This window comes from Phalacrocorax aristotelis, chromosome 6, assembly GCF_949628215.1.
Source record: "Phalacrocorax aristotelis chromosome 6, bGulAri2.1, whole genome shotgun sequence".
NCBI lineage: Eukaryota > Metazoa > Chordata > Aves > Suliformes > Phalacrocoracidae > Phalacrocorax > Phalacrocorax aristotelis.
The window spans coordinates 58,997,623-59,014,774 of NC_134281.1; the positions used below are offsets into that span (position 1 = coordinate 58,997,623).

The 17,152-nt window shown below is 42.4% G+C and overlaps 1 long non-coding RNA gene across 1 annotated transcript in view; it reads left to right on the forward strand.

The window, feature by feature from the left end:
* Positions 1–17,152, forward strand: part of LOC142059385 (uncharacterized) — a 101,319-nt gene that overhangs the window by 15,985 nt on the left and 68,182 nt on the right. Inside the window, exon 2 of the long non-coding RNA XR_012661309.1 lies at positions 13,440–13,520. This is a non-coding gene — a long non-coding RNA (uncharacterized LOC142059385). The remainder of the gene's footprint in view (positions 1–13,439; positions 13,521–17,152) is intronic.

A 17,152-nucleotide genomic window follows, 5' to 3' on the forward strand; every position in this document is an offset into this window, starting at 1 on the left:
TAGCATCTTTTCTAGCTGGTGCACTAATGAAATCCCGGTGTGACATCAGAACCTCCCAGTTGAAGTGGGTCTTCCCTTCAGGGATCAGCCACCCTTTTAAATTAATGAGCCGCTTTACAGAAACGGCTTCATAATTTTGTGTGCGGTGTCTGCAAGGAAGTTTATAAATGGTCCGACTCTTTTCTTAGAGTCCAATCCAAAATCTGTTGAAATGAAAAGAAAATCCCCCATTAGTGTTGTGTGCTTCGGGTCACCTCTTATGTGGATTTTTTATTTCACGTGTTTACAGTAACTCAGTAAGGGAAAAGGGTCCTTCAGACGTCGCACGCATGAGCAGAAGTACGAGTGGGAAAGAAAGGATGTAAGAAAGCTGATTAGCACTGGAGTCCCCAAAAGTATGGGACGGGCTGTAGGTAAGAATTAGTAATGTCATATTATTAACAAACTTGTTTTTCATTTGAAGACTGAGAAGAATATGGGAAATGCAATTGCACAGAGAGTGAGCTGCTTTTGAGGTGTTATTTTGGTTAAAATATTGAAAACTTCAAATCTTAACTTTTTTTTTTGCTAGAGAATCTATGATAACATTGGTAAAACTTCAAGCAACATCCCTCTCTGCTCACATCCAGCACATCCTGGATTTCTTAAGTGTAGTTGAACCAAAAAAAAAAAAAGAAAAAGAAAAAAAGGGAGAAAGAGAGAGAAAAGGTGTTGCTTAGCAACAGCCTCATTCAAATGATCAGAAATTGGTATACTTGCTGGAATTTGGGAGACATCTCAGGGAGCTTGCCAGGTGCACGGGCTAAGGAGAGAAAGGAGCCGGTGTCCAAAATGGAGAAGGAAACCTCTACTGCGATCAGTTTAAGCGTGTGCCCTTCATCCAGCTTGGTTTGAAACACACTTCTAGTTGCCCAGGTTAAGCACGTTTGGGCTTCGTTGTATGCCCTTGATCATCGTTTCAGTAATGGAGGACTTGTTTTGTGGCAGGTAAATGTGGGTAGTTTCTTTGTGATGTTCACAAATATGTTTGTTTTCCTTCACTTTTAGCTCTGCTTGCCTTCTCTCTCCTCAGCCTGGTTTACTCAACAAGCGAGCTTGTCCTGAGGACAGCGCTCTCCCTTTGGTAGAGCGGGAGGACCCGCTGGGTGACGTGTTTGCAGCACCAACTTCTGCCTGCCGTTTTCTTGCCCAAATTCCTCTTGGAGAGGCCGACTCCGTGCGGAAAGCGAGCAAAACCTTAAGCAAATACCTTAAGTATACGTGTCTGTCTGGGTAGAGGAGTATGTGGAAAGGAGTGGGGGAGAGGAGGGTTTGAGAGTGATTATTCCCAAGTGTAATCCTGTGCGTGCCATTTTATCTCTCTCCTAGAAGAGGCAGCCCTTGCGCTGGAGGCCTGGGAGAGCAGCCTTTTTGCTGGGTAGGATGCCCGCAAAGCACAGTGGAAGGCTGTCTCTTGGTGTTTTGGCCACGAGCTGGAGCCTTAGGTGGTTTCTTTTGTCTCCGCGTAATGCTGTCACTGCTTAGTGCGCGGGTGGGCTGACCACCTCACTTTTGGGCTGCTGTGTGGTACTTGGTTTGTGACTTGGATTTTTTTTTCTTTTTTTCTTTTTTTTTTTTTACCTTTTGAGGTTCCCTTCCTTTCTTTCCAGAGGAAAGAGAGAGAAGTGACTCGGTAGTTTGTCTCCATGTACTCTTGATTTGCCATTCAGCAGCCCAGGGAGGGATCTCCAGCCTCTGTATGTCCTTAGGTCAGGCAGGATGAAGAGAACATCTGCTATTGGCACTCCAGACACCTGGAGCTCAGGAAAAGCAACCACGAGGGTGTGAATTGTCCTGGTGTCATGGGCTAATTAAGCTGCTTCTGGTTTCCCCGGTATCACTGGGGATTTCTTTAATATCAGCGTAGATAGCATTTGTACGAACTGGTTGTCCTGTTGGAACCTGACGGGTGGCTTCCTGTGCGCGGCAAGAGCCGGAGCACGTTGCCTCTTTGTGGCAGCATCGCCTTAAGTATATACACTCTCTTGTGCAATTCAGGGAAGGAACTGCAGGAATCTGAATGAAACACCACCTCTATTTTGAAACGGCCTCTCACTTTATTCCTGTCAGTCTTGTTGCTTTTGGGAATGGCCGCCTTTCCCACACAGCTCCAAGTAAGAAGACATGCGAAGGAAAAAGCAGTAATTTTTCCCTTGCGCATCATGAGGGAAGAGCTCCGAGGGAGGAAAAGCGACCAGGGCTCACAGGCACTAAGGCAGAAACTTAAAATTCTGTTAAAATTCTGCAGCTCGTTCCCTTTGTAGGGGAAGAATCCCATCCCTGTGTGAGTTGACTTGCCAATACGTTTGTAGAAACAGTTATAAAATGCAAATATTTATGAATCACTGTATAAGTTGTCATCTTATTTCCAAAACAAACATTGCCTTGTACTGTGATTCCTAAGTGCTGCGAGTCGAGAGATTTTTCCAGCATTTATCCCATTTTAAGCAATTAGCTGCAGGGAGTAAATGCTGCTAGTCAGACCGAGGGGTGATGCAGGGACTCCCGGAGCATCGTGTGCTCCTGGCAAGTTGTTGTAGTATACGCTCAAAAAGTGTTTGCAAAAATACTCAAATTAGAGCTAAAATCGGGTTGGGGTTTTTTTGTTGTTGTTTATTTAATTGCTATTTAGGCACATGCCGTAGCCAAGGAGGTGGTAGCATTCATGTTACAAACGGCTGGTAAGCCCTGGCTGCTCTCTGGCGGGCAGGAGCCTCCCTGCCCGTGGCCGCTGGTGTGGCTTTCGCCCAGCGGTTGGGTGTGGAGTGCAGGGTGAGAGATGCGAGGCGTCTCTGTGGCGTGCTGAGGCAGCTGCAGAGAGAAATAGCCAAGAGGGGAAGGGAAGATGGGAAGAAAACTGAGGGGACTGTGGAGGTTTAGGACCACGGCTGTGGTGAGTCCCTGGGTGGATGCCCAGCACAGGGCCACGCCGTGCTGGGACGGGGAAGGGGGGAGCTTTGCGTGCTCGGTGTTTTTAGGAAGGAATGAACTCGTAGTCAGGGCGTGCTGGATCTCTGCTACGTGGGTGTTTGTGCTGGGAGTGCCCTGCGTGAGAAGGCGCCCGGCTCGGCGGCGGCGGGGCGAGCCCCTGCGCCTCCACCACTGCCCCTCACACCGCTCCCTGGCAAACCGTGCAGCTGCGTGGCACTGAACAGGGGCGCTCCCTGTTCCTGGGTGTACTGGGAAACCTTGTGAGGAAAAAGATCAAGCTGTACTCATTCTGAGAGCAAGCAACTTGCGATCCAATATATGGGCAACCGGCAGGCAATAAAGTTGCTGCCATGAAGTTATACGGTGAATATCGCTTTGCAGGATGAATTCTGGTGCCTTGTCTTGATTATATTTCTCACTATAAGAGAAAATGTTGAAGCTTTTTAAAAGCCGGGCTGCAAGGAGCCGCTTTATTTCTGCGGCGTTCGGTAATGTGGTTGTGTACAGATACTAATGGTTTGCGTGAAGCCTGAGTATTTCAGGAGCTGGGTTAGTTACGAAGATTAAGACCAGGCCTGATAGACAGGTACAATGTCCTTTATCAAACTACAACAGAATAATAAGAGAGAGTAAATCAAAGTATATGGAGGAAGCAGATTCTTTCATTGTGGGAAATATCTCAGGCACTAATCACTAACTTCCTTTTGCTGGATAGATGCAAACATGACAAAGGAGGTTATTTCCTTCCAAATTACGGTGCACAGTGGTTTTTAAACGGAAAATTCGTCCCTGTGCAGAAGGCCACCACCATAGGTGCTGGCCTCTGAGCTGAAGATTATGATGCGCTTCTGAATTTGTCTCTGTTTATAATTGAGCTCATCACATAGAGTTTGACTAAATCAAGGTATAAATGCATTATTAGAATGAAGTTATATAATATGCATGCGCCTCTAACACTGATACGTTATATATGTCTGCTCTATACAGCTGCACGACACAGTGCATTTATTAAAATCTAGCATTTGTATATTCCTATAATGGCAGATCTTTTCTCAACTGCTTGTGAGCCTGGGGGTATGCAACATCCGTTCATCATTGTACTCTGATGAAACACTGATAAAAATGAAAATGCTGCAAAGAAATGTGGACCTGCAGTAATATGGAAAGGTGCAATTTCAGGGGCTAACACACTCCTGTATCTCATAAATTGACTTACTCTTTTGCTTATTTTCAAAGAGCTCCTCTATAAAATAGCAAAGAATGTGTAGTGTCTGTATGCACAGTAAGGCAGAGATAACACAAAGAGCGGGGGGAAAAAAAAGTAATGCAAATAATATTAGGTATTTAAGATGGAAGGAAATAATTTGAGGAAAAACCTCCTTGTTTGATAATATATCTACTCAGCTTCTACTCAATGCTTTGCGATATTCTTAAAAAATGGTGTTTATTTAATTATAAAATCATAGGAGCGAAACCAGGGAGGTCTGGTAATGTCTTTGGCAGAAGAGGTTTAGACCTCCTCCCTCCGTAATCCCGAGGGTGCTCACTTTGTGTTCAGCTCGAGCGCTTGGAGGCGGAGTGGCAGAGACTGAAAACTCCTCGCTTTCTTTAAAAGCTGAGAAAACCCCGTGGCGCAGGCTGGGCTGGGGGGCAGCTCGGCCGTTCCCATTTGAAAGCGCTGTGCGCGTCGAGCGGGACCCAGCACATGCTCCTGCGTGTCAGCTCCTGTTGCAAGAGGCTCCGCACATCTGCATGCCAAGCTCCTCGAAGGCTCTGGTCGCCTCTCATGCTTTTTAGGCTGGTTTTGGCTGCTCTCAATAATTCCCCAAGAAGTCAGACTGCTTAAGGAATAAATAGAATTTGGGGTTATAAAATCCAGCCATTGTCGGAAAAGATGACAAGGGGCAATAAATTGTTGAAAGTCAGAGCTTTTCAAACCTTTATTTATTTTTGTTTTGTGGAAAGCAATACAGACTTCTTTTTGGTTTTGGAAAAAATGGTAAAAACCTTGACAAAACAAAATTTTTACTGAAAGATCATGAAATGGACTGCAAAGACATTCTTCATTTTATTGGATTATATTTCTAACATTTTAGCTTTTGGAAAAAAGACTAAACACAATAAAGTTGTTGCTATTTTGAGCAGTCATAGCAAAGAGGTGAACAGAAGAAAGCGACTATCTTCCACGTTGCAGTCATCGTTGTATTTCTGGGAGTATGGGAAGTGCAACGGGGAGAAGTTTGATCATGAGTTATTGGAAGGAATAATCCACATACGAAACAGAACACGCGTGGGCTTTCTGAAACACGATGGCTGTTACTGCTTGCTAAGAACGTGATTTATTGTCAAATACCGTAGTAGCCCTTTGCTTTTATCAGGTCTGACAACTTCACAGGTGTGGGTACAAAGACAGACGTAAAAATAGTCGGTTATGTAATACAGAAAATAGAACAATTTCTGTGACACAGTCCCAAATCTTTTTCTTCAGCTGTCATGTGGTGCCTCTTTTCTTCTTTCTTTTTTTTTTTTTTCCCTTAAGCCAGGCTGCTGAATGATGAGAGCTGGGTTTGTGCTTCATCATTTTCTCTCGCAGGAGCAGGGAAGCACAATGCGTTTTATTTCATGTTATTAGCTGGGCTATCACTGGGTTGCTTCGTGATTGCAGGTCTTTTCCTCTTGCCTCATCGTTTTCTGTCATAATGGAAAAAGCACGGTGGTGATGAAGGAAGCAACCAGCCATCAGGATGGGATGTAAAGGCAGTAAATTACAGTAGGGCAGGAGGATCTGTAAAGATCTCTCGCTCCCCTTTGCAGATATCTCTATTATTCTACTGGTCCTTGGAGGTGACATGAGAAAGGAGTAAAATTTTAAATAGAAAGGACTGTTGGCGATTGCGGCACATTATTGCATGTGCATGCATGAGTGAGAATCCTCCTCTCTTCATAGCAATATTCAGTGCCATGTATCATCCTGCCTTGCAAGCTCTCACCTACCTGTGCAGGAGTACTGGAGTAGGCTGAACGTGCTGCAGGGAACGAAGGTTTCCGAGAACCGCTGTGGTGGTCCATATGCTGTCAAAGGGGCAGCTTGAAGTAAGCTTCGTTTGAAAATGCATAGTCCTAACAAAAAAATACAGAGAGTCTTAAAATCAGGGGTGTAATAATGAATGAAACGGGAGATTCGCCTCCTTTGTACGTATGAGATGTGAGTACATTGCGCAGCCAGAACCAGAAGCAGGTAAAGTCCTTCTATCAGTATTTGCCCTCATTAGTCCACAGCTGGCAATGGTGCGTAATGACTACTGGGCTTGTATTCTGCATTCAAAACTGGAAAGGCACAAATATAGATTGTCCAATCCTTCATAAGGCTGCTGATTTATGAAAACTGCCTGAATATTTCTTATGTTCGGGATAATATCTAAGAAAGTGCTTGTTTTGAGCTTGTCCGTGATTGCTTTCGTGAACAGAGATGCTTCCCTGAAACGCGCCCAGGCAGTGCAGAGCTGGTCACAAAGACAACTAAAACTTTTCTAAATTTCCTGATTAAAACAGCCAATGTGTATCTTTTCAGGACTTAGACTGCCTGAGTATGTCACTGTTTTAAAAGCTGTTTTTCTTACGTGACCTTGCAGAATGGGAATAATGGACCCCAAATTATTGCATTGCGTAGCTGTGATTAAATAATAGCGCCTGGCCTGTACCGTTGTCTGTCCAGAGGTGGGCATAGTGTGTCAGGGTGGAAGAGATATCCTAATCAATAGTAGAGAAATACAAATATTCTGGTCCAGAGGAACGTGGCCATAAACAAATATTTCCTAATGGAGTTCATAAAACAATTGGTTCTGAACTGGTGAAGGGTAAAATTGAGCCTTTGTGCTTGGTTTTCCTGGGAGTAATTGTCACAGCAGGTAAGAACTGAAATGAAGTATTGGTAACTACATGGTTTGTGAAACCCCTCACTGGGATAAAACGCCTATTGTTTGCATGGGAGTGTAATTATGCTGTATGTACCTGAATGTGTTGGACTGTAGCACCATCAGTAAGAGGTGATGCTCTGTTGACTTTTGGGAAGTCAGCAACCTTCAGGGACAAAATACAGGGATGGAAGGCTATGTAAAGAGAAAAGGCTCAGCACAGACTTTGGTGGCAACCCATTGACTCAAGGCAAGACAGTGGAAAGTCAATCCCTCTGGCAGGCCTTAGAAAAATAATACTCAAGGCCAATACCAAAAAGTCATACTGCTGTCCTGTGTTTCATGTGACAATTAAAAGATAGGTTATTTCAAGACTGAGCATCCAAGAAATGTCAAATCAAGAAGGAAAGAATTGGTCCAGAACAGCAAAATGTGATGAGCCATGGTACAAAAGAAACAAGAGCCAGTTTTAAATGAGCACCAAAAGCAAGAACGACCATTCCAAAAAAATATTATTGAGACTGTTTCCTGGCAGCACAGCATAGAGTTTTCCAGCATTGTGCAAGCTTTTAAAGAACAATAGAGTACTCTGGATCATAGGCTAAACTAATTTTTTTATTGTATCCTCTGGTGCTAACCTCTTTTGTGCTTGACTTTTGAAACTCCTGCAAGTAGCTTCTCAAATTAATCTGTTGTCCTCTGAATTGCTGAAATGGACATTCCAGCCAACAAAAACATTATTTAATTATTCCCTAGGATTTTCATTAATTCCCTGAAGAACACCAGAAGAAACTTCCATATTATCTCCGTATTTCTCTGTACTCAGTAGACTTTAGTAAAGAACTGGCTGTTGCAACCAGTCCCCCCCACTAGTCACTCTCTGTAGGCATGGGCAGCCTTTCGGTAGATTTTTATTTCTTGGATTTTATGCCTTTCCTGCACTGGCTAGAGTATCTTCTGGGGGAGGCTATGGATTTTCTCCTCATTAAACCAGTCCACAGCCTGCATATTTCTGTGTTTCCTAATTGTCATTAATATCTGAGCAGCGACCCTGTTGTAAAATAATATACTGTCTTTAATTTCCCTGCCTTCTTTTAAATAGCAACGGCTCTATTTGCACATAACGTGGAAACTTGGACTCAATTATTTAAGAGGTTGGGATTGGGCTGAAGAAGGAGGTGGAACACTCTGGTGTTTTAAGAGTGTTGAAAAGTCAAATCATGATTTGGACCTTATGGTGGAAGTGCCTTCTTATCCACAAGGAGACCATGACTCCTACAGAGGATGGAGTGGTATCCATCAGCTTTGCAACAACAGATTTATGGTAAGGCTGCCAGAAGGGAAAAGAAGAAATACATCTGAAAAAAATAGTGACTGAGCATGCCTTAACAAATTAATCACGCTTGAGAGATATAAGCTCCATTGAAGCATGGTTTTCTTCTGAAAAGCAGGTGCCATCTTCTAACAGCTAACAGGTTACTAGAATATAATAACCATTTGATATTATTATATATAGTATGCTCAGGTCCTCAAATTTTATTTTTCATTTTTTTTTTCTGAATGATATAAAAAATGTACCAGTCATCCACCAGTGGGCTATTTTGTCAGTGACTCGGGCGAGGGTTTCCCCCCATACTAGTGCACCACTAGTGGAATTTTATCTCAACCAATGCTTTTAGGAAGTGCCAAAGATTTGAGTCTTAATTTTGTAGAAGCCATTTCAGTCACATCTGTGCTTTTTCGACTGTCATTCAGGAGCTCTTTTGTGCTAGCTGTTAAGCACTTCATGCATGTGGTTGTAGATTGAAGGATTTTGATGCTTGAGCTCTCTCTATATTCTTTATTTATGGTCAAAGGCAAATGCAATCCTAAATTAAAAAAGGAAGAAGAAAGGAGAGAGGCTGGGCCGGTGAGGAGCTGGGGAAATAGGAAATACAATGATCTTGTACCACTACAGCCTTTTTTGCTTCCAAATGGAAATCCATTTCCTAATGCAGTGAGCGTTGTGGTTTCCTGGTTTGGGCGAGCACCCCTCCTTGCTGCGCACCTGGGCCGTGCCCTGGTGCGGGATGTGATGGCTGGCGGGTGGCTGGGGTGGCTCCGCCGCATCGGCCCCGGGTGAGGAGCCCGGGGCCAGCCCTCTCGCCTCCGCTCCCGAGGTCTTTACCTCGGCCCCTGGTGTTTCTGCTTAAACATGCTCATCTGGGCAACAACACTGGGATAGTAAGTGGAGCGTTTGTGACGGATACTGAATGCATTAAATGTTTCCTTGTGGGATGGGAGCCTGTGTGCCTGCAAGGACAGCACTTTGAAGAAGCAAAGAAAACTCATATTGATATTTCTCTCTTAATGTATAAAAGTTGTGTAAGAAGTAGAACTCAGAAGAAGTTTTAAATGGCCTTAGAAAGGGTAGACTAAAAAAGAAGACTAAAAGATATAAACCACCAGTACAGCTGTAAATCTTGGGTTTTTTTCTGATCAGCACTACCCATGTACTGCAATCTCTAGCAGACTCAATCTTTTCATTTAGCTGACCAATAGAAATATGTGTCACCATAAGCCATTTAGACTGAACCCCCCCCCCCCCCGACCCACTACCCTTTGAGTTAAAATCATTCTTCAAAGTACAATTTTAAGAATTATGTATAGCCTCAAGCAAGTCTCGTTGCTTGATCGGACTCAGTGAAGAGTGGCTGGGGCAGTTTGCCTGGCCCAGAAATGGAAAATGATGCTGGGAGTGTTCAGAGCGTCTGTCTCCAGCGAAAGGAGGACATAATTCTGAAGGCACAGAGTTTTCCTACCTCCATAAATACTTATGCTTATTCTGAGGGTGAGAATTAAGAAAGTAGGTGTTATCCTTTTTTTTTTCCTTCCTCCCTCAAAGATGAGGAGGCTGTTTGAGGAAACAGAGGCTTTAGGTGTGACAGTAGAGTCAGTTACACTAGGAATACTGGGGATTGATTTTATAAAAGTTAATTCTTCTTCCTTTCAAGGACTGAAGGTTGTATACAAGGGCATGAGAATATATTGACTGGCTGGGAATGAATGCAGGGTTTAAGGAGTCTGAGGTGCTTTGTGACACATGTCATTTCTGGAAAAATGAGCCATCCAGAGAAACAGTTTGTCTGCCCTGATGTGCCAAGGAACTTTATATATTGGCAACAGTGATGGAGTGAGAGCGCAGCAAAAGCTAAGCATTGCGAAAGACTTGAATTTTCATGAGGGACATAAGCAGACAGTCAGCACTGTCTTGAAATACAGACCACAGAAACTGTGCTAGCTTAGTGAGGCTAAGAAACGTGCTGGGGTAGGTACCGTAACATAGGTACACCAATGACCGAGCCAAGAATGGTTAAAACCCACTCAGTACCTAAACAACTTAAAAGGAAGCTTAGGAAGATACGGAAGGTGGTTGGTTGTTCTCCTCCTTCTTTTTTTCTTTTCTGTAACTAGTAGTTGACTATCAAAAGAGGTTTTCCTCTAGAAAGATGAGAATTTTAACTGCCTGAGCTCCTAGCTCTCAGAAGGGGTCTTTTGAAACTGATCTTTTTATTTCTGTTATCCACAGGTTTGGGAGCCATCTCCACCTGATGGGGGCTTGGGTTGCCTCCTTCTTAAGGTTGCACATCTTCACTATCTCCTCAGCACTTTAAATATTTAAGGAGAAAGTGATTTTTGCTAGTCTCTACCTGTTCTGCAAACAGTTATCTTTGATATGCTTAGACTGTCTTTGGTCTCATGTCCTGGAACTGGTCCTTCTTTCCTGTTCAGGAGTAGAACAACATGTACTTAAGCTCAGCCTCAGACTGAAAGGTGGCCAGTGGCTCTATTTGTTCGGACAGCTTTTAAAATATCTGCTTGCAAAGGTAGTTTTGCTGAAATTTCTTCTTCTGACTTACAGACATAAGTCTGCTAGTCTTGCCTTCATTGTGGCAGGGTAGAGGGATGGAGGTGGGTGTGGTAGCAGTGGATGTAATTTTTGCTGTTGTCTGTTATTTTGTTGAGGGAGGGGTGTGCATTCATTTGAATGAAGCAAAGAGAAGGACACAGAGAAAGAGAATACTGCAGGGGTTGAAGTAAAGCACGGGAAAAATATAAATGCAAACCCCCCTCAAATCCCTAGCATCAGAGAACCTCCGAGTTATGACTCTAGTTTTCAGCAGTTTCATAGACCATTTCTCATGTGACATTTCATTATAAGCTACCCAGGCTCTCTGAATTTCCACACGGACTGACTGAATGCAGCGGTTATCACGATCAGTGTTTTTGAGGCTGTTAGTTGGACTGCCTTCCTTTGTGTCTCTGCTAGTGCAGGATTTTTGCATCTGACTTAAACAATAAGGAATCTGATCTCTGTATTTTTTTTTCCTGTTGAGCAAAGGCGTCTGTCTTTGAAGCATGTTTTAATGTACAACTGGTTAAAAGAAAAAAAAACAAAGATGGGTGGTGGCATCTCCCCTGCTGTGATACTGATGGGATAGCACTGAACATCATAACAGGGTGCAAGTCCCCTTCTGTAGCGGTACTGTAGGTCTTGTGGGGTCTGGGAAATCTGGGAGCCCCAACAGATGGAAACCTGATATTAGAGTTTAAATCTCTAAATATTTATTCTCCATTCCATACTACACTATAAAAAAACTCACCTCCACTCAGGAAGCACAACATGCATACAAAGTTGGAATCTCAAAATTGATGTTTTTTGGCATTATTTTCCTAATACAGGAGCCAATAGTCCTTTTATTAAATATGCACAGTGGCTACGCTTTTTTATTCTTTGAAGAACAACACATTACTTTTCTGAATACAGAGGTAATCAAAATTCAGTCAAGTGGGATGACTCTGTGAGTTCTGACATCAAAGGGCAATACGTTTGATTGATATCAGTCAGATGGCAATATTGTTTGAAGAAATGTAGTCAGAAGACTGGCAATTTAAAGGCTGTAAAAAGTTAGGGGAGATGTGAGTGCAGTGTTCCATACTGATTTCCAGTGTACAAGACTGTGTATTAGAGAATTGGCAGCAACGTGGCAATCTTGTCTCTCAGACACACGCGTTGTTTGAAAGGACGGAGAGGAAGAAAATCAAGCTTTCAGGCAAGACAGTCAGTGGGGCATTAAAGACACAGAAGTAAATAATTCTTTTGTTGTTGCGTCCCTTGCTGCATGAGACCAGGGTTTGCGTTTTGCTTGAAGTATATAGAGCGCGTAATATTATGGAACATTAATAAGCAACAAACAACTTTTTCTTCTTTGTCATAGGTTTATTTGTAGAATAGTATTGATTCCACTGTCTGCATACCGAGAACAACAACTCTGTTACGTCCTTCTGACAAATATCCAACATTAGCTGTATAGATACAGTTGGTTTTACTCTACTTCCCTGTCTTGTTTTTTGTCTTTGTTTCTTAATATAAGTAATGGAACAACGTCCTTTTACTGTAAATGGTTCCTTTGCTGAATATGTCACACAGTCATTACTCCCTGCAGGGTTAAAAACAATGCAGAAAGCTACCTACGAGATTAGAACGTTGCCAGCAAAGCAAAGTGAAAAGAAATCATTACAATTACTAGAAAACATTCTCCACTGTGGGCAAAAGGCACCAAAATTGCATCAGAACGATTATCAAAAGTAAGTTAGTCGTACAATAAAACATTATGATAAAAAGTTGTCAGAATAGCTGTAGAATATTGCAAGAATTCAGTATTGAGGTAAAAAGACTAATGGCTATCAAATAAAAGCTCGATACCATTTGATATATAAACCCCAAACTAGTAATTAACACCAGCTTGAAATATACTGCTCTGGGAGGCAGAAGCAAAAATATTATTGAAGAATTTCACATATCAAGGTTGTTCTTTGAAAAAGTAATTATTATTGCTAGTGGACATAAGCCTAGAAATCCTGGCTTTCAGCTTGGACCTTACTACACCAGGCATTGCTCAAACATGAGGTAAAGAGGAGACCTAATTCCAAAACAAAATATTTAAAATATGGAAGATGGGTGCCGTTGAGCCAGCATAGGTTCAGCATGGTCTCAGCATGGGTGGTTTCCTTCTTTTTTTATTTTTGAATGAAGTAAATCAAAGCAGTTTTAAGGAAAGGTAGCTAGAGATATTTATGGGCTGCTGCCACTTGAGATGAGGAACAGTTAGAAGGAAGCAGTATATCTTTGGAAGTGTAACAAGTGGAAGACAGGGAGTCTTAAAAAATACCCCAGTTCCATATTTTTACTTATCGGCTTTCTTTATCAATATTTTTTTGTATCGTGAAAGGTGTGCTCAGGCTCAGTGTCAAAATGATGCTAATTTACAGAATCACCAAACTACTGAGTGGTTGAGATGGGAAGGGGCATGTGGAGACCATCCAGGGCAACCCCCGGCTTGGAGCTGGGTCAGCTGCAGCTGGTTGCTCCAGGCTGTGGTCAGCTGGGTTTTGACTATCTCCAGGGACGGAGAGTCCACAACCTCTCTGGTCAGCCTGTTCCTATGTTTGATCACTCCCACTGTAAAAATATGTATTTTTTCTTACGTTTAAGTGAAATTCCTTGCGTTTCAGCTTGTGCCTGTTGCTTTTCATCCTTCCACTGGGCACCACTATGAAGAGTGTGGCTCTGTCGTCCTTCCTGCCTCCCATCAGGTATTTATGTGCGGTATTTTTGGGCCTGATCCTGTGAGAACTGAAGGGTAAGGGCCAGTCATCTTTATTTTCAGAGAATGTAGTTAACGTTGAAAACTGTAGAAAACTCAGGGGTGTTGTTCCTGTTGCCATGTTCTTCCTTGCTGGGGAAGAGGAAGGAGGAAAGGCTGTTCAGGGGAGAGCTGCAAACCGACAGCAGTTTCCATTCCTCTTCCTACACCACTTTATCCGCATTTCCTCAGCTGAGGTCTGCAGAGGCGGGCTGTTAGTTTGAACATCAGCATTTGCTGCTGAGGGCAGTGGCACCGTAGAAGCTCAGGCCTGACGTGGTTTGAGCCTGCACAGGAGAGGAGGCTCTGGGTGCAGCCTAGGCACCGCGGTGTTTTTGGAGGTGGGTGGAAGGGGCTTGGCAGTGACTGGTGCTGGGTTTCTTTTGGACCTTGCTGTCACTCGGGTTGAGATTTGGTGGCATGGGGGGAGCGGGATCCTTTACGGGCTGGGAGCCGGCCAGGCTCGTGGTCCTGGGCTGAGAGGCCGGCACTGACACTTGCAGCACCGCATTGTCGCGGGCTCATTCCAAACAGAAAAGGGATGGGGATAACTCTCTGTGGTTCTGTGGTTCCCAGGCCAGGCACTAATCCACTCCCACTGAGCGATTCAGGTCTTTACCCTCTAAGTATGTGTCACTTTGTATAAAAGGCTCATTGCGCCAAAGCTGTCAGTGGAACAAAAATAACAATCATACGCAACCTCTGAGGCTGGTTAGGGGTCATACGTGATTTTGTTGCTGCTCAAGAAAAGATAATCTTTCTTGGAGGTAACTTTACCATTTCTGGCTCTCAAATATTAAGCTGTGCAATCTTGCCACTCATGTAATTTAGGGATATTTTGTTCATCAGTGAATGGAAGTGTTAGCTTGGATTTTCGGTCAGGCAAAATGAATGGCATCACTGCAAGAAGATTTGTTAGGATGTAAAACTGAACCGTATGAGGACTGTAATGCTGTACACCTGATTAGCGTTCTTTCAATTCCAATTAAGTGCTAGTAAACCTGTTAACCTAAAGTTCTTGATGTCTCTGTCTATTTCTTTTCTTTTTACCCCCCCAAAAAAAAACCCAAAATAAAGGAGTTTGGAAACTCCTTTGGCTATCTCAGCATACTTTTGTTGCCAACAAGCTGGGGGATGTAGGCTGACATGCATCCTGTTTCTAATAGCACACACACTGTTTCTTTATTTAGAGCCTCTTTACCAGTATCAATTAAACCCCAGTTAAATTTGACACATCTTAACCTTGCGTTGGATCCAATTCATTGCTACAGCAGAACCCATATGGCACTGAGACAGTTGCAGGCATCAATTCATTGCTTATGTAGAGTTACTGGCTAAATGCCAAGCAGTAATCACTGCTTTTTGTTAATAGACATGTTTGCTTTTGCAGTCGTTTCTATACACAGTGCTCTAGATTAATTAGAACAAAATCTGTCATCCATCTAAGAAACAACCAGAACTCGGGTTTTTTTCACCTCGGATTTAAAGAGAAATGAGTACTGGCAACCAAAGGTGGTGGTGGTGGAGAGTTACTTTATTTATACTAGAATAACCTATTTTGTTTACTGAACACACATGTATCTGCTATTTTACTTAAATAAATAAAAGAGAATGGGGGAAAATTGCTGGTAATCTCAAACAGACATACAACTTGAGGCAGTAATCGCAGAAAGACTAATTGCAATTTTTTTTCCCCCCTCGACTTTTAGTAAGAGCAAGACAACCACTGATAAAAAAGTCACAATTCTATCTGTTTTTCCACAATTAATTGACACTTTTAACCTAAGGAGGCATTCATATTATGGAAGTGCAGATGGGGGTGGACTTGCTGAATCATGTAAATATCTCTGAGATTTGGGTTATTGCGACTTCCTTTTACCGCTGCCTGCTTATGGTTTGAAACCCTGGCTCTAGCAGGCAGGTATGTAAAAAAGAAAAATATTTCTTGCATTACTGGCGTTGCATTTTAGAGAAATTTTAACTTGTGATTATACAGTTTCGTCCTCCTGCCCCCAGCTTGATGCCTGAATAATTAACACAGTGGGGGGAATTAGCGAATACGGAAGTCTTCTGGTTAAATCATTAGCATTTTAAGATCACGTTACATTATATTCAGATCTGTTGTGGTGGTGGATACACACAGGGTCACCTGTGCTAGGCTTGGAATGCACTCAAGAGTATTAAACAGCGGTGAAATGGTCATCACCGTAAGCTGCCGCATTACACGATGGAATTATCTTCAATTTTTTCACTACAGATTCTTATATTGGTGCCTGCCGTCACCAAAGTCATGTAAGAGACCGTTCTGGGTAGTGTTATTTAATCAGCTGTGTAGATTTATAGTATTTCCACGAAAACATTTTCATGGTGTTTTCTTCAGGTTAACTGTTTTTGTTTGCATGCATTAACAGAAGCTATTTTGATTAACCTGATTTAAAAATAAAGCTCTCTGGTCCCCAGTTCTTCCATTCATACATGTGTCACATAGGATCAGAGTAAAAAAATCCACTGGGGCTTTCCATTTGATTCATTAGGATTTGGATGGTGTCCACTGTCCTAATGAAAGGCCTCAGACCACTGACTGTCAAACTACTGCTCGCTTGGCTGTTACTTGTTAACGCTTTGCAACGACCCAGTGTTATGAGACCTGCACTATTCAGCAGTCAACGATTAATGGTAATCTCCAGTTCTCGTTTAACGTAGCAATGCTGTTTATAAGCTTTGAGGTATTTCTGTTTACTGAAGTGATTTAACGTGATTTATACCTTAGCAGAGGAGCCCCTTAACAGCACCCTTACCTCTTCCTCAGTATTCCTGCTTTATGCTCTGTATATATTACATAAGAAAATGTATGTGTGTGTGTATATATACACATATATTTGTGCGCTATAATCTCACTTTGCATGAAAGAACAGTAAAAATACCTCTATTTTCTGGAAGTTATAATATCTTTCAAAACTTTTTCCTAATGTTGAGCTAATGTTTTAGTATTCCAGTGCTGTTGGTCCATTGTTCGGAAGTACAGCTTTATCAGCAGAATGTGTGGCAGATGGTTTACATTTGCATTAGCCTTCTGGAAAAGGAATCAGCTCCCACCAACATAAGCTTCAGCTTTTCTTTTCAAAATTTACAACAAATTCGTCAGAATGGCATTTTTAGAGGGGAAAAAACCCCCCCCAATCCGACTGTCTTTGCGTTCCCTTTTTGAAGAGGAAAAATGACTCCTGTTCTAATGCCCTCATCTGCACATCTATCTTCCATCCCCTCCCCCAGTGTTTGTTAAAATGATTTAAGTATTTCATTATGCAAAATGACTTTTATAAAAAGACCTTCCTTTTTGCCCCACAGTCATTCTTAATTTCGTTTGTCACTTGTTATAGAGTGGAGTTATGTGAAGCTAGGATATATTATTTGTTCTAGTCTGTAGTGGATAATTTATTACATTAAGAAACCAATAATTTTCAAATATAATCAGATTTAAGTTTTTAATAAGATTCATCCTCCCATTCACACTTGCTTAATTTAAGGATATTAAATCTGCTCAGGAATGAGCTGCCTCTCAAAGCCTCATGTGCCTATTAA